This window comes from Mastomys coucha, unplaced genomic scaffold (assembly GCF_008632895.1).
Source record: "Mastomys coucha isolate ucsf_1 unplaced genomic scaffold, UCSF_Mcou_1 pScaffold5, whole genome shotgun sequence".
Classification (NCBI taxonomy): Eukaryota; Metazoa; Chordata; class Mammalia; order Rodentia; family Muridae; genus Mastomys; species Mastomys coucha.
This window is the reverse complement of record NW_022196911.1, coordinates 55,366,665-55,388,028: the sequence shown is the minus strand read 5'-3', so window position 1 is coordinate 55,388,028 and position 21,364 is coordinate 55,366,665. Positions and strand designations below refer to the sequence as shown.

The 21,364-nt window shown below is 48.5% G+C and overlaps 1 protein-coding gene across 11 annotated transcripts in view; it reads right to left on the bottom strand.

Annotated features, from left to right (window-relative positions):
- The window catches only part of Rai1 (retinoic acid induced 1), a 95,231-nt gene that overhangs the window by 36,404 nt on the left and 37,463 nt on the right, over positions 1–21,364 (bottom strand). The window lies entirely within an intron of this gene.

Here is a 21,364-nt window from a genome sequence, read left to right as displayed (position 1 = left end):
GAAGAGAGACGTCAGCACTTGCCCTTTGGTGGCCTACTTTTCTTCATTTATCTTTTGGAGGAAGGCCCCTGTATCCCTGTGTACCCCAGAATACAGTTTGCCAAAAGCTGTGTTACTCAGAATACCATTCCTGTCTTAAAACAAACATCTTGCACCATCCTGGCTATGGCCCAGTGTGACCTGGCACTAGAGGAGAGGAAAGGCGACCAGAAAGCCCATTTTCCTAGGATTTCCATTTGCTGAAATTTCTGCAATTACCACCTATTTTATTTGTTACTATATACCACTGACCCCATAGCTTCATGGAAGTCCTGTTTTTTGTTTTGTTTTGGTTCTGCTGTGGGGAGGATTGCACATAGAGGCCAGAGGTTGGTGTCAGATGTCTATCTCAATTACTCTCAACCTAAAGTTTTGAGACTGAATTTGGAGCTAACTGATTCGGCTAGGCTGCCTGAAGAGAGCACCCCAGGGATCCCAATGTCTCTAACTCCTCAGTACTGAGATTACAAGTATGCACCACCTTGCCAGCTTTTCTTACTGCACGGTAAGCATTTTATTCCCAGCTAGCTCCCAAGCCCCTGTCCTGTTTTCTGACAGGTCCTCCTTGGTTGGCCATTCTGCTCCAGGAAAGGCCCACATGGTCCAGGCCTTTATCAGACCTACGATCAAGGCCGCACTGCTCAATCCAAAATGGGCTGGGCATGTAGCAAGGGCCTAACTAAACTTCTGCAGCCCCCTTCTCTCCTCATCTGTACAATGGAAGTAACAAGCTAGTACAATGTCACCCTACCTGTCCTCCCATAGCTCCCAGGGTCAGCTAACAAACACCATTTGCTTTACATTCCAAGTCCTAACGGCCTCTCCTGCTTTCTCTTCTAGCTCCTTCTCCAATAGATCCATCTGCAATACATCAAATTTTGGGCTAATGCTTGCTCCAGAACCTGAGCATGTCAGTTATGTTGAAAACCCACAGATCCTATTCATCCTTTCAAACTCTGGGCAGCCACCCCCCTCCACCCCACCCTTTTCTGCCTGTCCCTCTTCCCTGAGTGGGTTCCTGGTACACACATTGATTCTTGTACTCCATTGCAATTAGAGCTTGACACCACTGTCTCCTACCAAACCAGATTCGACAGGGACTAGGCCTTTTGTCTTTGTTTTAAATCCCTGGTGCTTAGATACCGCCTGCAGACAAACAGTCACTCAGGAAAGTCTAGCTGACAGGTGGGTGAGACTGTAAACAACATCTGTACAACCCGTATCATCTATGAAGCCTTTTCCGTCTTCCCTCTCAGACCCCATCCCTACCCCCAGGCATGGCCTCAGGGGCCTTTTCTCTGGCCTGGAGCTGGGGTCTTCGAGGATCTTCCAGCAGGGATCAGCAAAAGCAGCTGGGACCCTCTTTCAGAGCAGGACGTCAGCTGTTTCCTTAGCTAAGAGATACTTCCCCACCAGCAGCTGGAGAGGCTAGCAGGTGCTCAGGTGGCCCACAAGAATGGCCCAGAAACTGGCTGGCCCAGCCATCCGCCCAGAGCCTCCAGGATTTGGTGGTTGAGTGCAGCTCTACCCGTGAGTCTTGGTAACAGTTGCTATGTAAAATGCTCGAAGGGGGAATTTACTGTCAGCGTTAATAATAGATGAAGGTTTCAGAATTTTTGATGCCTTACGTTCTAAGCCGTTTGATTTATAATGTCTCTGGAAAGAAAGAGATGAGGGCACAGTGAAGGAGGCGGCTTAGGAAGGAGTCAGGAGCTCATGCCTCTCCCAACGATGGAGAATCAGAGGCCCTGAGAGGGGAAGCCCTGGGGCCATGCACCTCCAAGGGTACTAAACTTGCACTGGACCTCACACAATGTTGGTCCACGGGAAGGGAACTGGAGTTCTGGGCCCTCCTGCCAGCACCTGGGGTTGTTTTGGTGGATTGCTACCTCTCTTCTGAGCACAAGCAGGTGTATCTCAAGTAGGCTCCGGAAGCGGCACTTAAGGGTGCCCACAGCAGGGGCCTTGCAGGGCTGATTACAGGCTCCATGGAGCCAACTTGCAAGTCCAACTTCTGCTTAGCTACAAGTGGCAGAGGTTGTTGCTGGAGGTGGTCCTCATGTTGGCCAGGCAGTCTGCTGCAAAAGGACTCTTTGGGGTCCTACTGCCTGGAAAAGCCTGAGACCCAGGGATTACAGAAGAGAGGAGCATGGGCAGGCCCTGACCTTTCTGAAGGCAGCATAGGTCTCAAGGCTGAGGCACTGTGGCCAGAGCTACTCTGCTGGCAGACACCCAGTGCTATGCTGGCTTCGGGTGCTCTCCTCCACACCTGCCTGTACAGGTGGGAAACAGTTCCCAGCTAGACCAAGCCTTCTCTGTGCCTGACAAGGCAGAGTTAACCTAGGCCATGACCCACAATCCTCCAGCTGTCTCCACCTGAAAAAACAGGCAGCACTTGGCCCTGCATCTCAGTCCAGAGCAATCTGCCCCAGGTTCCCTTGTTCCTCAACAAGATGGAGACAGTCCTTTTGAGCCTAATGGACAGGGTGAATGGCAGAATTTGTAGGTCTGTTCTTCACTGGTGTACACAAAATTTTCCTAACTTCATCAGTGCCACACCTTGAGCCGTTATAGAAAGGGGAAGGGAAGATGATACCCAGAGGTATGCCACATGGTTTTGTACAAAATACTCCAGGTGCCAAGCTTGCACAGAGGCCAGTGTGCAATATGTACAACCATAAACTTCTTATCAGCACAGTGGCTTTTCCACACACAGTTTCCCTGCCTTCCAACACCCAGCCTAGGTGTGATGATTTCCCGAAATCAAATGAAAAGTTGTGCGCATAAACAAGCTTATGTTTCTGCAGACGATCAAGAACTTTTCTCCAATTTCCAAGTGCTCAAGAGTATCTCCAACTTAAACCAGGCCCAGGAGAGACATGGTAAAGGGGCCTGCTGGAGGCGAAGACTCAAATGTGTCAGGGTCACAAACACCTATTTTATTTTCCGAGTGGTAGACTTAATAGCCTGAGATGAGGAGGTCGTCCAGTCAGCAAAGTGCTTGCCATGAAAGCATGGAGACCAGAGCTTGACCTCCAACATCCATGAGGAGCCAGGAGAGATTATTATCAGCCCTAGGACTGAAGAGGTGGAGACACACAGTGCTGGCCCTACCCAATGAGGAGGCCCTGGCTCCCAGAGACAACATGTCGCAAAACCTAAGGTAAGGTCAGGTGAGGTGGTGCACTCCTTTAATCCCATCACTTGGGAGGCTGTCCCTGGAGACAGCTGGGGAGCTGGCAAGATCAACTCTGCTGACAGGCAGACTCTGGTCTCTCTTCAGCCTCTTTCTCAACAGAGTCTTGGGAGGTAGGTGCAGAAAAATTGAAGGGAAGCCTGACAGGCACTGGAGGGTGCTGTGATGCACATCCCAGCCTGGGTGACATCTTCTGGTCAAGAACCAAGCCCTGGCCTGGAGGTGTCTTTGTCACTGGGTACCCAACAGTACAGGAAGGCAGAGGCTCTTGGGTGTTACTCCCTCCGGCTCACATTCAGCCTCCCATGTACATATGTTGTTCCTTTTGTTACACGCGGCAACCTTCCTTCCCAACACACAGAACCTGGGTTCCATCCCCAGAACCACTAAAAAAATTTAAAACTCCCTAAACTTCTTAGAGCAGTGCCATCTTCAGGAAGTTTTCCTTACACCCAGTGCCTCTGAACTATGTCCACTTATTGGTTCCTCAGTTCTTTATGCACCTCTTGGTGTGATAAGACACTCCTCTACCATCCATGTTCTGTTCTGCCTAAAGTAGGATAGGATACAGTAGCTAACCCCCCCCACCCCCCACTGCCACTATCAGGGCTGGGGAGCAGTTCCTCCAACTCCAGGAAGACTACTAGCCAGTGTCTGTCGATAGGCAGCTAGCCTGAGCTTGGTGGTATGGGCCATCACCATGTCTTTAAAAACCCTCAGAGGTACAGTGTATTCACCCCAAAAAAAGCTCCTCTCTGGGAGGAGAGACCCTCCTGGCTCCCCCATAAACACTCAGAGAGGCAGTTGTAACTATCCTTAATTAATAAGAAACAGGGTAATGAATTAATCATCACATAATAAACACAATTTGTTTGGCAGCTGTATCTTTAAAAAACAAAGCCGTGTGTGAGCACTCACGTATGGCAGGGTCTTTGCCAAATGACACTGAAGGGCAGTTTCTAACATTATCCCAGGAAGTCCCCATCTTTGGATGAGGCAGGGGCAACCAGGGGCTACTTAATGGCTGTAGAAACTCCAAGCAAGAATCTGTAGGAAAGTAGGGACCCCAAGGCTCATCACACCCCCAAGATAGAAGCAGGCTTACTCCAAGCTGCATGGCTCTAAGCAACCCCCCACCCTCTGAAGAGCTGAACAGATGCTTCCTTAGATCAGAAAAATGACACCAGCCCTCAAAGAGATGCTGCGAAAGCCTGTCTTCCCTCTTTTTCCTTTTCTTTATGACAAGACTTTTCTTTCTGGGGAGCAGCTGAGCATCAAGGGTGACAGGGTATGCAGTGGTACCTTTAGGACCTTGACCAGGTCCATGGTCACCGAATCAGTAGAGGTTCCTGCTACACAAAGGCCTTTGAACTCTGTCTCTCCATAGATCTTTAAGCAAGATTATGTAAGCAGGAGGTGTTGGGAGGCAAGATGGCTCAGCAGGTAAAGGCATCTGTCACTAAACCAGAATAGCGGAATTCAATCCCTGGAACCCAAACGGCAGAAGGAAGAACTAACTTTAACTTCCACATTATAGTGTATATACCTTGACACAGACACACAGAGACAGTGCTCACAGGTGTGTTGGTAGAGCAGCCTGATAGAAGTGTACCAGAATTGCAAGAATGCACAGTCCGTCTCTGGGTTCTTCATTTCCTTGAGTCTTCTCCAGTGGTCACCAGGCCCTAAGCATGACCCATACCAATCTGGACAGAGCAGCCACATCTTGGGGCTGTAGGCCCCAGTACCAGCTCTGTACCTCTCTCTGTCTTGCAAAGCCTCCCTACCCTAAACACTTACACTCTATAAAAAAGATCTACAGAGAGACAGAGTTCAAAGACATGCCCTACTAGGGTGCCAGGAGACAATGCCCTACCAGAGCCCACCACCTTGCCCACTGCCTCTATGGATTCATACCTAACCAGGCCCCACCTGCATGTCCTTGGCCCTATTCTGACCCTGCTAGCTCAAGGTCCTCACTAAGACCAGCTATGCCTAAGTGGAGTCTAACAATTTGGATTCCTGGGCCACCCAGGAACTGTGGCTCAGAGAGGCCCCAGGAGCATGTATGCCCTCGGCACATTTCTGTAGGCTGAACTCCAATGGCCTTCAAGCCTGGGTGAGGGCCTGACTGACTCTACCTTAATCAGAAGCAGCCTGAAGAAAACATCCACATTCACTGAGATCTGAAACCCCATATCCCATGGGTCCTAGTATTTCTTTCATTTTTTATTACTATTACTATTATTATTATTATTATTATCATTATTATTATTATTATTAATTTCATCTTTTTTTTTTCAAGACAGGGTTTATCTGTGTAGCCCTGGCTGTCCTAGAACTCTCTCTGTAGATCAGGCTGGCCTCAAACTCAAGAGATCTGTCTGCCTCTGCCTCCTGAGTGCCAAGTGCTAGGATTAAAGGCATGCATCACCACCACTACCTAGCAGGCCCTAGTTTTTCTATTGACACAAATCAGGGTACTAGCAGTGGAGAGCTGCTGTGGCTTCTTCACCCTTCTGGATCCTTTCTTCACTGTGAGACACCTGGACACAGCAGGGATATGAGGATGCTCAGGGCCTAGAACTGTACACAAAACAAGGAAGGCTGCTCCCAAATCACCAAGGCTACTGTTGGTTAAGTGCTCACTGTGGCCAACCTAAGTTTGCTTAAATCTCGGACTGGAATGGTAGCATGTGTAAAGCAAAAGACACAACCCTCTGGAGAGGAATGCATGTATCAGGACCACTCTGTACTGCCTATAGCCCTGGCTGGACAGCAGGCAGGGCCCATCTGTAGCCTCCAAAGGCAGAGCTATAACCAGATAGATACACATACATGCATGTACATATAGAAAATGTTCATAGATATAAAGTAAATCTGGAAAAATAAATGAAGCACTGAAAACAGTGTATATGGGCTCCCAAGATGGCTCAGAGGGCAAAGATGCTCTCTGCCCCCAAGCCTATGGACATGAGTTCAATCCCTGAAACTCACATGGTAGAAAGGAAAACTAATTCCAGAAAGTTCTCCTCTGACCTTCCCACTTTCATTGTAATGAAAATACTTTCTCAGCCACATACAAAATAAATGTAAAAACTATCTTTAAAATGAAAACAATGTATATGAATTAAAGTAGGGAGGGTGACAGTATTTTTGGCAGTTTCTCATAAATTTAGTTCCAGGACTTGGAGGGGTAGAAGGATGGGTAAGTCCATCCAGTTAGTTAGTTTAAGAATGAAGATATTCATTTCTTCATTAATTCCAACCAAGATTTCATTATCCAAGCAACCTGCTGGATACCTAGACATCAACAGTGAAAATATATTCATTCTTCATGTATTAAGTTTCTGCTGTGAGTCTCAGGCCTAGTCCTTGTACCTAGAGCCATGGACTGAGTTAGGCCAGGTTGGGAAAGGCATGACCAAGCCTTAGGGTGTATCTGGTATCTGTTCTGTGCCCCAATTCCCTACCCCCTGACCCCATTCATATTACCTGTGACCACAGGAGCCCACCTTATAGCTAGCAGACACACAAGAAAGGAATTATGGCCCCTACAAGAGACAGTGACATGAATGAAGCTGGCTGCCTTTTCAGAAAATGTAATTCCTTTTTATTAGAAAATTAAAGGATAGGACAGCTTGCCAAAAGCCAAAACAGCTGAAATGTGCTTGCCTAAGATATGCAGTGTCTGATAAATAGATTTATGCATGTCCCTTCTTTTCTCTGTCCCTCTCCTTAACCAGTCTGTTTTCCATTCATTCCCCATCCACAAGTACTGCAGCGATGGCCATGATCATGGCCCTGGCCCACAGGCCCAACACCCTGGATGTAGGGAGAATGCTTTTGTTTCCTCGGCACAGAGCACCAGCTTTAAGCCTTTTCAGAAAAGCCTTGGGGATTCTCTGGCGTTCCTGAGATGCAAGGCTGCCTGTGGCCTCTGCTAAGCTAAGGGTGTTAGGAGGGAAGGGCAGGAACAATAAAAGACTTGAGCTTTGGAGAAATATGCTCATCCATGTGGAGATGCAGCTGGTGGAGGGAGGCAGCCAAAGCAGAGTGGAGCAGGACAAGGACAGGAGGGCAGGGCATGTCTCTCACCACCACAAAAAGCAGCAACTGCTCGAAGCCACCCAGGGGTCTCTCTTATTGACAAGTCCCTGACTCTTCTTTCTGCCTCAGAACTCAGGAGTAAGGACCCATCTTATTAATGGGGTGATGGAGGTCCCAGAGGAAAGTAGCTGAGCCTGGCCTGTGAGTCATTAGAGCTGGTAACTAAAGTATCCACTACTGAATTTTCTCTTACTTTATCTCTCTCTCTCTCTTTCCTTCTCTCCATCCCCTCTCCCCCATTAGTCAGATGTTCCAGGCCTGGCTTAAAAGGGAACAGGGAGCGTAGGATGAGTATGTGACTAGACATATGTGCATATATGCACATATATGAGCCTGCATGTGTGCTGAATACTAAAATGGTGTCCACCTCCTGAAGCTCTAACGGAAGTAGGGCAGGAGAGTAGTACCACAGCCCAAGTGCCTCTGCCTCAATCTCCCCTTCATGGCTCCTGAAGGCCTCCCATTATGGTTCAAGGACAAATTTGTTTCCCTAGATGCCTTCTTGGGGAACAAAAGGCATGCTTTGGTTTCCTCCTCTCACTGAAGTCTTGGCTTTAGCCTGCTTTGTTCTGGAGAAAATAAGACAGGATCTGTCCCAGGGTTTGCTGCCTGGGTAGGCAACAGGGTACAGGTCAGAAATAAACACAAAATAGCACTGTCCACCAGGCCTCTTTCCCTGGTCCCGACAGGCACAGCTTTTTATAGGATTCTGCTCTAAGACCTAGTTCAAATCTCAGGTGACTCTGTGGTCTGGAGAATTCTTTTACTCTCTAAGTCTGGTTTCACAACCTCAGAGGCACTTACTGAAAGTGTTGTACCTGCACAAATCCCTGGCACAATGTCAGTTCTCACCTGGGCAGCTCCAGGGTAAGCCAGTTTTCTGCTGGCAGAGGAGCCATAGGAGGGGATGTAATCCCCAATGCTCTGGAGACAACTGGGTTAGGGTGCAAAAGAGGTGTCTCTGGAACACAAGAGTTCCCTGGATGACAGGAAAGGCAGACAACCCATGCACGACAAATGTGCTCTTTAAAGAGGACCTGGACCATGGGAGCAGTGTGATCCACAGAATTCTGTTCAGTGTAACCCACATAGCACCTTGCCCTGGATGTTGAAAGGCCCTTCTGGGTAGGGACTAAGTCCAGGGTACCAGAGACAAGGTCTAACCTAATTTAGTGACTACCCATTCACTCAGACACTAACCTCTGACAATGATTGTTCCCTCTGGCATAAGTTGGGTCTGGCCTATGATCCTCCTCATGGGGTGGGGCCATAGCATCTGGAGGTTTCCACCACCCTCTCTACAATGGGAAGCAGAGCTGCCTGTACTGGTGAATCATGTCAGTGCAGCTGGTGCTTCTATGCATGGGGAGGGCCCCACAACCACAGCCCTGTCTATAACCAAGCTTTAGCAGCTGACTGGCAGTTGCTGACTGGCAGTTGCAGTGGTGCCTCGGACCCACCCCTGGCAGCCTTTGATCATTACCAACTGATTCAGCATCTAGCTGGCCAGTACAAGGGAGAGGCAGTCCGCTGGGGTCAAGTTGATGACGTAGAACCTAAACATTCACAAGGAGTGGAGGCAGTGCTCAACTGAGAAAGGAGAAACAGATGCTGGAATGCATATTCCCAGTCCCACTTACTGCTGAAAGCAGTAAGATGGCTTTTTAGAGCTGCAAACAGTCAAGCAGTCCAGCTTGATAGGCAAGAGGTGCAACAACCCAGTCAGCAGCCCTGTCCTCAACTCAGATACCCAGCTCTTAACTGCCAGCTTAGACCTCCATCCTCACTCTCTTCTTCCTCACCCTGTCAGAGTCATGAAGTAAAAAACTGCAAATGGAACAGCCATTTTCATTTGCACCCGCCTCCACTTCCTCAGGTGCCAAGGGCAGACATGTCCTGTCCTGTCTAGTTATCCCTGTCCATTCTCTCCCTTAGAGGGTAGCCACAGCCACATACCCCAATAAGGCCAGGCTGTGAACAATACCAGGAGCAAGCAGCTAGCCCCAGAAGCCATGCTGAGCAGACTAGTGATTCAGGAGCTTACTGTGTGACGGCCCTAGTTTAAGGGGTACAGTGGCCCACAGTAAGCACACCACCCCACCCCTTGAGATGCTGTCACAGTTTTTACTCCAACAGCCTTGGGTTTTCCTTGTCACAAAGCCATCCCTCTGCTGGGGTGGAGCAGCCCTAATCAGGATGCTCAGTCCAGATACTTCCTAGGTAGCAGTCAGCTACCCTCTGAAAGAACGGCAGCTGCGCCACACCAACTCAAACCATTTAAGAGGTGCTAGATGCATGTTAAGGTACTTGCAGCCACTTCAGTTCTGACGACTCCTGCCAACCTTACTTAAGGAGGAGATTCGGGAGCCAATCCAGACTGTCTGAACTCCTGCAAGTTCTGGGGGCCAGTGTGGATGAGGTGAGGGTGGACACAGTAGCTTTCCTGGGCCTAGACAAATATGACTAAGATCAGCAGGCTCTTATTGCTTTGTCTGAAACAAGGTCTCACTATGTAGCCCTGGCTGGCTAGGAACTGGCTGAATAGAACAGGCTAGCCTGGAACCCACAGAAACCCATCTGTTTCTGCCTCCTGAAGTGCTAGAATTAAAGGCACACACCACCACACCCATTTAAAAAGCCCTTCCCAGGAGGAGTGTTCTCTCCCTCAGCAGACAGGTCCAGCATAGGGACCACACAAGATGGGGGAAGAGAGAAGATAGCACACACACAGGATCCATACTCCACCCAGCAGCAGTCAGGAAATAGGTTGTTCACAGTTCCCCAACCAACCCAACCTTACCCACAATGATTTACTGAGCCCTGGGCCAAGAACCGGGCCTACTGCCATCACATTGCTATCAGGCACTACCTGAGTAACATCCCACCCTTCTCCCACTCAAAAGAGGAGGAGGCACAGGCTTTCCTGAGTTGCAACATCCTCAGGCTACCCCAATCATTCACTCCTCACAACCCCACCATTACTTCTTGGCCAGCTTGGGACTATGTTTTCTCTAAGCATCTCCTAATCCAGCAGGGATAAGAAGTGTAATCTATGCTTAGCAGTCTACCGTAACTGTCCTGAGCCCACCCACCTAGACCCTCTCCCTGGGACTGCAGCCTATACCAGCATCCTCTGAGGCAGGGAAGGGCACCTGAGGCTGGTGCAGGGTCTTTGCCTCCACACACTTCTGAGGGATGTTCACTGAGGCTAAAATTTCAATTACGGCAGAGAAATAATTACTACAGGGCTCCAGGCCAGCTCAAGTGGCGACAGGCCTCGGTGTCTGGAATTGGAAGAGGTAGCCAGGTACCCCACAGCCAGGGAAAGAGGTTGGACCTTTTCTTAGGGTCACCCTTGTAGTACCCACCCATCCTCCTGCCTCCAGAGTGCTTGAAGGCTCAAGAAGCTGAGGTGAAGAGAGACTAGAGGCCATAAAGGGAGCCTCAGCTGGCTCTGACAAAGCTGAATTAAATGAACTCTAAACACTCAACACTAGCTATCCCAGAGTGAGGCTGAAGGCCACCAGCACAGTAGGATGGGGTAGGCCTGGAGCTTTTGGGCCTCCCTTTAGGGAGTTCTTATGCAGAAGGACAAAAGTAGCATTGCCCTCTGCCCCTCAGAGCATGGGCATGAGGAAAGTGGCATCTCTGGCAAAGAGCCTGTTTGGCTATGCCCCCTTATTTCAAGAAATGATTATCCTTGATCCAAAATGCCATCTCTAAGAATCACCCATTTCCTCTTCAGAAATGCTTCCCTCCAATTCCAGAAATTCCTTAGCTCCAAAAGTGTTCCATCTCTAGAAACACCTTTATCTTCAAGTATGATCCATCTCCAGAAATGCCACTGCTTTCCTGACAACTTTACTTCTATTCCAAGAAGCTTTCTGGAAGCGCTATGCCCCATCTCCAGATGCTCACTTTACTTCCAGAAGTACCTCAGATCCAAAAGTGTCCCATTGTTTCCAGAAATACTCCAGAATCATCCTCAAAGAGGCACTACAATTTATCTCTAGAAAGGCTCCATTCTCAGAAATGTTATGTTTGGCAGTACTCAGAATGCAGAAAAGCCTCCTCGTCTTTACTTAAAACAAAACAAAAAAATCTATCTCCAGAAGAATTCTCATTTCACTTTCAAATGTACCCCCACTTCATCTTCAGAAATTACCGCCTCCAGAAATGCTCTCCATGTTGTCTCTAGAGACATCCTGGTTCTGGAGCCACTCCAGCTCCTGTCTGGAAGCATCAAAGCAAAGCTTCCCGCCTGGACTCACATGCTGAAGGAACCAAGACCCATTTCTTCCTAGATCTCCTGGAAAGAGACTGTACAGGCTTCCCCTCCCCTTATCTCTCTGGCTCCTAGAGACCTCTCAGCCATCTGCTAAGTCCTCTTGTCCCAGGAACTAAGGATGTGTGGTTTGCAACCCCTCTAGGGGTAAACAACCCTTTCACAGGGGTTACATATCAGATATCCTGCATATCAGATATTTATATTATGACTCATAACAGTAAAAAAATTAGTTATGAAGTAGCAACAAAAATAATTTTAAGGCTGGGGTCACCAAAACATGAGGAACTGTATGAAAGGGTTACAGTACTAGGAAGGTAGAGAACCGCTGGGCTAGAGGATCTTGCCTGGGGCAGGAAGGAATAGTAAGGATGAGGCCCTTCACTATGTCCTCACTGTTAAGAACCACTGCCTAGTGGTGGCACACATCTACAATCCCAGCACTTGGGAGGCAGAGGCAGGCGGATTTCTGAGTTCAAGGCCAGCTCTGGTCTACAGAGTGAGTTCCAGGACAGCCAGGGCTACACAGAAAAAGCCTGTCTCGAAAAACAAAAAAACAAAAAAACAAAACAAAACAACAAATCCACTGCCTACATGCACACAGCATGATAAAAACTATACTATGTATAGTAGGACCATGTCACCCTTTAGAACCTTGGCTCAGAACAGCATGCAAATGTGTCCACCATCTATCTACACATCTAAGACATATCCATATCCACTGTAAACCTCTGCCGATTTTCCAAGGGGTCTTCCATTCTGGGGATGCCAAGAAGTAGAAGCACTCTCTCAATCCACAGACAGTACAAATTAACAAGACTAGCAACCTGTAGCTGCTTAGTGCCAACTGTCAAGAAGCTCAATCCCAGCCGGGCAGTGGTGGCACACGTCTACAATCCCAGCACACGGGAGGCAGAGGCAGGTGGATCTCTAAGTTCAAGGCCAGCTTTGTCTACAGAGTGAGTCCCAGGACAGCCAGGGCTACACAGAAAAACCCTGTCTGGAAAAAAGAAGAAGAAGGTCAATCCCAGCACTTTGGGGTTTAGGAAATTAGGAAGGCAAGGTTGTCTAGTGCTTTGTCTGCAGGCACTAACTAAGATGAAGTGTCTCTCCCCCTGGGCAGCTTCATCCCCTTGGGTAGAAGCAAGCCTAGCTATGTCACCTTTGTCTACACAGACAAGCACTGATCTCCCGCCAACATATAAAGCTATGTCCTGTGGGGAAAGTGAGGTGCTGGGGAAGGGGAGCTGCGGTTGCTAAGTAGAAGATAGTCAGTACCCACACACACAGATGTGGGATACTCCCAGAAGCTCAGTATAGACCTGGGTACACTGCAATCCTTCTACTCTGGAACTGCACACAAGGGGCCTGCCCCCTGACCTGCACCAGGAGCTCCTGATACCTGGCCTCTGTGGGACAACTCTCAGAGCCCCCAAATAGTAAGAGGAAAGAAGCTGTGCATGATTCCTGATCTGTTGGGATGACACTGTGTAGCTCTGGTCTGCTGTCACGGGAGGACAATTACCATTTATTAAGCCTCCCAATTTAGAACCAGCCTCAATTAACTGGAACCTCCAGAGCCCACTTTGATGGATGTGAATACAGCTTCAATATGCCCTCCACTGTGCCCTCAGCACAGGCCATGACCCCCAACTAGCTGGCTTTTGCCTAGACCCAGAGCTCTGACATCTGTCTCCCACCACCCTTTCCCATCCCTCCCTCCCATCCTGTTCAGGAGACATACTTTATCTATGCCTGACCTTCCTTTGCTAGGAAAAGATCCCCACCAAAAATAGAAAAGAAAAGAAATCCAAAGTTAAACATGGATGTTGGTGAACATATGGTCCTAAAGTCTAAGATGGCAGTGAGCCAGGGCCACACCTTGCTGGCAGCAACAGAGCTGTCCAGGCCTCTTAGCTCCTGGGAGCAGCCCAGCCTACTGCATCGATATTCTCTATCCTTCCTAGCCCAAACTGCACTGGCTCTCCTGGGACCCTTTTATCGTACAATGTCGCTTCAGCAAAAGGTTATGTAGAAGAATGTGGAAGTCTCTCCTGCATATTAACTAAAAGTGTGTTCTTGAAAAGGCACAAGAAGAAAGCACACCTTAAGAGTCAATTTCTCTGGGTCTGAGATGAGGTGAGATGGAACACTGGTCTGGCAGGATTGTCTCCAGTCCTGCTCGACTGGAACCCAGGTATGTCACTTCATTTCACTGAGCTCCAGATTTCTGGTCTGCTAAAAGTGAGAACTAAAGTCCCCATTGCTGGTGCTCTGACACTGTGAGGCCATCTGAGTAACTGCAACCACATTCCACAACAAGCAGAAGACAATTGGTGTTAGCATTCAGGCCTTGCCAACTAAGTACTTAATAGGCAAGAACACACTCCACAAGCACTTGAGGCCTGCTTCCATCACCTATCCCTGGCGGCTCCCCTCCTGTGCATCCTTTCTTTTGCTGGAGGTGGGGAGTATCCAAGGAGAGAATACTTGGATACACCTTCCAAACACAGTTTGTCATTAGTTAGCTGTGATTTTGTTGTTTTTCCGTTGTTTGTTTTTTAAGACACAGTTTCACTGTGTAGTTTTGGCTGGCCTGGGACTCACTATGTAGAACAGGCTGACCTGGAACTCATAGAGACCCTCCCACCTATGCCTCCCAAGCACTGTGATTAGAGGCATGCACCATACCTGGCAACTAGCTGGCTTTTTAAGAGAAAAGCACAAAGTAGATTTTTGTGTTGAACGTGGTATTTTTAAAGCCCTGTGTTTGACAAACACTTCCCATCTGAGAATGTCTCTTCTCAAGCCACAGCTATCCCCAGCCTTATCTCTCAGAAAAGCAAGTCTTTTCAGAGAGACAGTGTGGGGTAGCTTGTGGAAACACAAAGCAAACTTTCCTTGGCAGAGGCTGTCAACCATGAGGGTTCTGTATGCTGTGCTGTCAAATGTGGTATGACAGAGCTCACCTTCAGTAGGTGATGACTGTTGTAAAAGACCCTCCCCCCAAACCCCCCGCCCCAAAATGGGCTCAGCAGGTCTCTTTGGGATCACTGGAGAGAGGAACATGAAGGGTCACCCCCTTCTCTGTGGTTTACTTGCCCTCCTCAGCCAATCAAAATGTTACAATGAACAGTAGGAGAAAAATGAGCCCATTGCAGATCCAATGCCCAAAGAGGTTATATTTGTATTACACAGCAGAAAATACATGAATGGCAGCTCAGAGCATGGCCCAGGATAAATTACTCTGCAGTCACAGTGATCCATCTCCCTAGGGTCCTAGGACATGAGCGTCCTAAGAAGCTCTACCTTGCTCAAACCTACTCCTGCTTCAGGTCTGCTGCAAGCCTGGTTTCAGTCTTTGTGTGTACTCGTAGGCACCAACTAAGGGGTTCAGCAGAAGAAAGGCTTTTTCCGTACTACCCTACCCCACTCAATATCCTAGTCCATTTGAGCCAGGGGCTACTCCCAGAGTGTTTCCAGACATAAGCATGTGATCTCTGCACACCTCAGTGTCTACACCTGCAAACTGGAGGTGAAGTAACATTCTACCAACAGAAAGTCTGAAGAAAGGAAGTAAGAGATGGTGAGGCCTGGTACCCAGCAGGCTCTTACCCAGGCTCTGGTGCAATACCTCGATCTATATCCTAATCCTTCTTATCTAGTACTGTAATCTACTAGGTTTTGACTATGGCCTCCGGGACTGCCACATCTTTTCCCTGTAGAACCTCAGGGCTACTTTTGGTATAGAGAATGGCAGGCCAGAGGTTCAGGCAGTGATTAGGGGAGCAGGTCAGGCTCTGCATCCCTCTGGCTGTCCTCAGCCAGGAGGTCTGTACAGGAGCCCCAACAGGAAGGGGACACAAGGGAACTGAGAAGATGGGTTGTCTCTATCCTTGGAAACAGGTGTGGGCTTGCCAATTTTCCTTAACTCCTCAGTGCTCCTACCTCTGAGCTAGTCATGCTCTGCCTAGTGAGCCCTTTCCCAGTGCTTTCCAAGTAATGTATGTCATAGCAGTCGTAGCCCAGTGCCTTGTCAGCTGCAGATCCTACCTGGGCTTGCTCTGTGCCCACTCTGATTTAGAGCTGCTCATATCCACACATATTCCTTGTCTTGCACCATAGGCCTCAAGCACAATGTGGAGAATATTGAGCTGCCAGTGCTCCTTTTCTGGCAAAGAATACTATGCTGAGTCCCCTTCCTCTGGGACACCTGCCAGTGTCTCCCTAGGGCAGGGCCTCCTAGACAGACATATGGGCTGTCAGCAATATAGCTTCACAGCCACAAGTACAAGGTCAGGCTGACCTAGTTCAGCCTGATCTGGATACCCCCTATGAAGCACCTCTATTCTACACTCTAACCTCTAAGATGGCCTCCCCCATAGCTTTTCCTGGACACTTGGGCTCTGGCTGAAGCCTAGACCATAAGCTAGCCTATATGGCCAGAGTAACCATGACAGAATGACTCTAATTCTGCTTTTGCCTTACAGGACCCCAGGAAAAAGACCCCCATTTTATGTTTCCTATTTCTACATGCCTTTCCCAGGCCACTGCATTTCCTCTGACTCCAGCCCTGCTAGGGTCTCATTGAACCAGGGAGCTTCCTGAGAGAACGCCTTTCACACTAAACCTGTACTACAGGGCAACACAGTGACCTAGTGGTAACAGTGTTTTAATCAGGCAGCAAATGGTGGTCTGGAGTCCATATCTGACCCATAAGCAGTTAGCTGCAACAGTTGTTATTATGATTTTAAACAGAATGTGTCACAAAAACGTCTAGATTTTGGATCTTGAGAAAGTGGGTGATAGGTACTCTGGTTACATTTCCAGGAAGAGCAGCTGGCCCTTATGGCCTCACCTGCACTGCCAGCTTATGCAAGCATGGGTCCTTTCAGACCTGCCTGATGAAACAAGATAACAGGTTAGCATTTTAAACAGGGCTGCTCATGCCGTGGCCTGTAGCTGTGGGGAGTAGCAGCAATATGGACAGAAGGAAGACAAAAGGCAGTAACTCAGCTGAAACTACTCCTGAGAGGTGGCAGCTTGCTTGGGGAACTAGGGCAGGCAAGGCCACTCTGTTTACACAGGTACCAAGGGCTTGTCAGGTGAGTGGACACCTGTCTTCTTCCCTCCCACCCTACCTGCCCCTCTCCTTCTCAGAGTACTACTTTCTGGCTTATACACCTCCCCCTGGTCAAGCTCCCGCTAAGAATGTGGGGTCAGATCTAACAAATCTCATTGGGACCCAGCCCAGCAGGAGTATCCCACTGCTTTTCCCAAACATTCCACTCTTAATGAGGTAACCTTAGGTGGCTCCAGTGAGCACATTAGCTCCCCAAGAGCCTCGTATTGAGATGAGTTACCTGCACCCAAGGCTGTCTCCTAGAAAACCCTAAAGGATTACATTTTATCTCTCTCCTCAATAGTCAGCAAGTTTAACTCCTCTCCCATGGCAGCATACATTTGTCCTGGATGTAGAGATGTACAGATGAGTCCTTTTGCATCCAGGACTGTCAGGCACTTAAACAAACCTTACCTCATTTCCTGACAGACTTGCCAGGAAAAGCTACCATCACTACTGCACCAAAGGGAAAATACGGCTCGGCTACTCGGCTACTTTGGGGTAATGACCTTCAATTCTTTTGGATCTGAGTCTCTCCCCCTCAGAGATCGGGGCAAGCCTGGGGCAGAGGCAGCCAATTCACGTGTGGGAGTAGGAAGAGGTGCAGTGGTGGGCAGGTCCCCCAGATGCTGAGGTGAGCGGGTTTACAGGAATGTCTATCATTGGATGATGTGACTGTGACTCTCTACCTGAGCACCCCTTGGGTTAACAGGAGGGATAACCCAGCAAAGCAGGGCAGTGCCAGGCCTGGGCTTCCCTAGAGAAATCTTAGATGTGCACCCAGGTGTGGCTGCAGTGCCTGCAGGTCCTAGTGGCACTTGGGTCTGGTCTGCTACAGATTATCAGCTAACACAGGGCAGTAGGGCAGATACAAATAATGCAGGCCAGATGATGACCATCTAGGTGATGAGTTGTCAAATCCCCCACGTAAAGGAACATGGCTTATGCTCTGTGTGGACGGGGCCTCAGAAAGGACGGACTTAGGGACATGGAGAATGAGAAGAATCTCTTGGCCCTAGTTTCCCTGAGCTTCTGTAGATGCAGAAGTTCAGAAATGGGAGTCTGGGGGCAGCTAAGAGCTAAGAAAACGGGCTGGGTATTGAGGCTAGAGAACTGGGTATGGCCTGGAGTTCCCAACATCTGGCTGCACAAAGCCATATCAGTTTTCTAGAACACTAAGCACACACACCAACACGCAGTTATGCAAATGATAGACTACCATGTAAATGAATACAGATCAGGGCATTCTGATGGGTGCCATCTAGCTCCTTAGACCTCAAGGACATCACTTCAGGGAACTCTAATTGGGCATGTATCCTCAATACAGGCCATAGTCCTCCAAACCTGTGTCCTGAGTCTATGGCTGGACCCTGTTTATCCAGACTCAGCCTCTTCCTGGCTGGGGGTTGAGCAAAAACAGCTCAATCAGGATATAATCGTTTTTAATTAACGTGCGGATCATTTCACAGGCTGATCTCCTTGGAGACCACAAGGAAGACAGTCTTCTAGGATTTTCTTTCTTTTTGCTTTCCCAGTGTATCCCTCTCAGCAAAGGGCCATACTTCACTTTTACCTACCATCTACAACCTTGAGAACTGCACAAAAGCCTGGCTCCTGGGTCCCCTCAAGGCCATCAGGAGGTTATTATATACTCACAGTCATACACGTACACAAGCTTACATCCCACCCCCAACACATACCTGCAGAGATGTGCATGCATCCACATGGAAGGCACCCAAAGGAGAGCACAGAGGCATGTGTGTTTAGACAGAGGAATATGCATGTGGAGGCAGAAAGGTCACAAGTTGGAGGCCAGATATCTACATAGTAAGATTCCTGTTTCAAAAAAAATAAATAAGGGGGGAGGAGGATTAGAGGCACACACATGGGCACACCCCAAAACATGACACACAGATGAGCACTCACCTGCACACATCCCACACAAATGTCCATATGTCCATATTCAGCACAGTTTCAACCTTCAGGGATGAAGTGCTGGCAGGGAGGAGACACAAAGGGCCCTGTTCTTGGATGGGGAATCAGAAGCCACAGCTGCCTGCTACAAGGGTATCTAGGGCTGGGTGCAACATGTTTAGGGTCAGAAGGACCTAAACCACACAGAAGCATACAGGACCCAGGCTAGTGACCTCTCTGTTCCCTGTTCCCTATGAAGAAAGTGACTGAACAGCACTCAGCCCTGTATAGCCACCCTATGATGCCCAGCACCAGCTGGCCTGACATTCCCACTGAAGTAGTATCCCCAGTCTTCTGGATACTTGATGAGGCTTTCTCTTTACATCCTTTATTTGACCTAAAATCCTTTCTATCCCATTTCTTTTTTTTCCTTCCTCCATTCTCTTCCTTCCAAGCCTCCCCCCATTTTGGAATCACTGTCTCATCTGTTTCTTTTCCTTCCTTTCACCCCAGGTATCCATAATCAATCTCAGATCAGAATTATTCTAAATAGACTTAACTGATCCCCATCTCAGACACAGTGCATCTGATAGGTGCTTATACCTTCCTAGCTCCTAACAGACCATAGCTGGGTCTCTGAACTTGGAAGCTGCAGCAGGAGGAATTACCACAGGGGGCCTGAATTCTACAGCCCCACCTCTCTTGATGCACTTGCTTCGGAACCTCAGCTTTTCTCTTTGGAAAATGAGATGGTAAAGGGGTAAGAGGTGGCGGGGATTGGGGGTGGGGTTAACCAACTTCAGGCTGGGGACTTGGGTAGTAGCCCTAGACCCACTGCCACAATGGTGTACATGACACAGAAGATGTTAGGAGCCTATTTGCTACTGTTCCAGCTACAGACAGCAGGGCCAAGCTGAATGGTTCTCCTCACCTGGTCTCTCATCTATGAAATGGGCAAATTCAGCCTAGGACTCTTCCCAGATACAATAACCCAAACGCCAGATCTTGATATGTGACCTTGGGACTCACTTCCCCTCTGGGCTCTGGTTTCCTCTTCTTGAGTCAAAAGAGGGAGGTCAGACAAGTGACTCATTGCCAAGGTTCTTTGCAGCACGAAGAAGTTTCTAGACAGTAGGGAAGGAAGAACAGTGTCCTACTTAGCCCAAGAAAGCTAGAGAAGCCTTATTCTTCCACTGCAGGCGTGCTGTAGCCTTTCACAGTGGTGGCAGCAGCAGCATTTTGAGGAAATCACCTTTTAACATCAGAAAAGAGTCTCTACATAAAATACACTCAACTACATTTTGTTCCAGTATATGGAACAAAGAGCAGTATTAAGCAAATTATACCAAATCCACTTGACTGGAAAAGCCTGAAGATATTAACATTGGTGTTTACAAAGAGCTGGTTATAAAACCGGAAAAGGCTGCTGTTATCAGCACCTCCTCAAAACATGGACACCTCAAGAAAGCCTTTAAATCAGCAACCATCAAAGCCAGCATGTGATAAAGAACCACACCAACATGCAAGCACTGTCAGAGTCCTAAGACACTCAATAACCTGTTTGTTCGTCTCTATTTTTCAAGGTATTTTATAAACCGTGTTATAATTTATGTGTCAAAAAATGCCTTTAAAAAATGACCTGCTGCTTCTAATCCCCTTTCACTCACTGACTCACTCATTAATCATTCACTCCTATGTTTGTCTAGCCAAATACCAGACGATATTGTCTGCAGTGTGCCTGGCTCTGAGGTCTATGAGAACAGCTTCTGCCTATAGGAACTGCAGATGATGTCCAGAGCAGGGTAAGTAGTCCCCTCTGTGCTGTATCCCCAGCCCGCCTTCACCACACACACAACTCTCCAAGGTGCTTATGCCATAGGCAGCAACAAACTTGGCAAAATGAAGCTTATGTCCTAGAGCCCTCATCTCCAAGCTGTCTCAACTCGCAAATGTCACAGTCTATCCTGGGGGTCAGAAAGTCACTCTTAAAGAACCAGGTCCTCAGTTGTAGGGGTGAAGGTGTAGGTGTGTGTAAGGCAGAGGGTCAGAAAGGTCTCACTGCTCTTCTTCCTAAACCCAGCCCCTATAATGACATCCCTCCCGGTTTCCATGACCCAGGCCTGTAACCTCTTTCCCTTGAGCTACAAGGCCACAGCTTGGCTGCCTGATCCACAAGCTCTGACTTTTGTCTCCTACAAGGTCCCTAAATAAGGAACCAGCATGCATCCTGTCCAGCTAGTGGCAGTGACTGCTGCTGCCATGAATAGGGAAAGCAAGGTCTGGATCTGCAGCTCCTGCCAGGCAGTATCATGCTGTTAGCATGGAGGGGCTAACAATGTTTCTCTGTTGTTTAGGGACTGACAGATTTCTGGGAGAAGGTTAACTCTTTGGATTCCTGGACCCAGCCACAGAACAGTCTAAAGACAATCCATTTCCCTAACCCCAAAAGGTACTTCCTTGCTCCCCTAAGAATACAGTTTCTAGGGAGAGAGGTGTTTTCCCCAGCTTTAACAGCCAGCCTATGGTATCTGGACTCCATTCCCCTGGAGCAACTCAACTAGCCATCTATCAAAGCTGGGATTCGCAAGGCCCACCCAGTCCCAGACCTCTCTACAAACCCAAAGTGAAGATTTGACAGTTTTGAGAGCTAAGGCTCTGACCCAGAAGTTCCCCCTTGGAGCTAAGCTCTCCCCCTTTC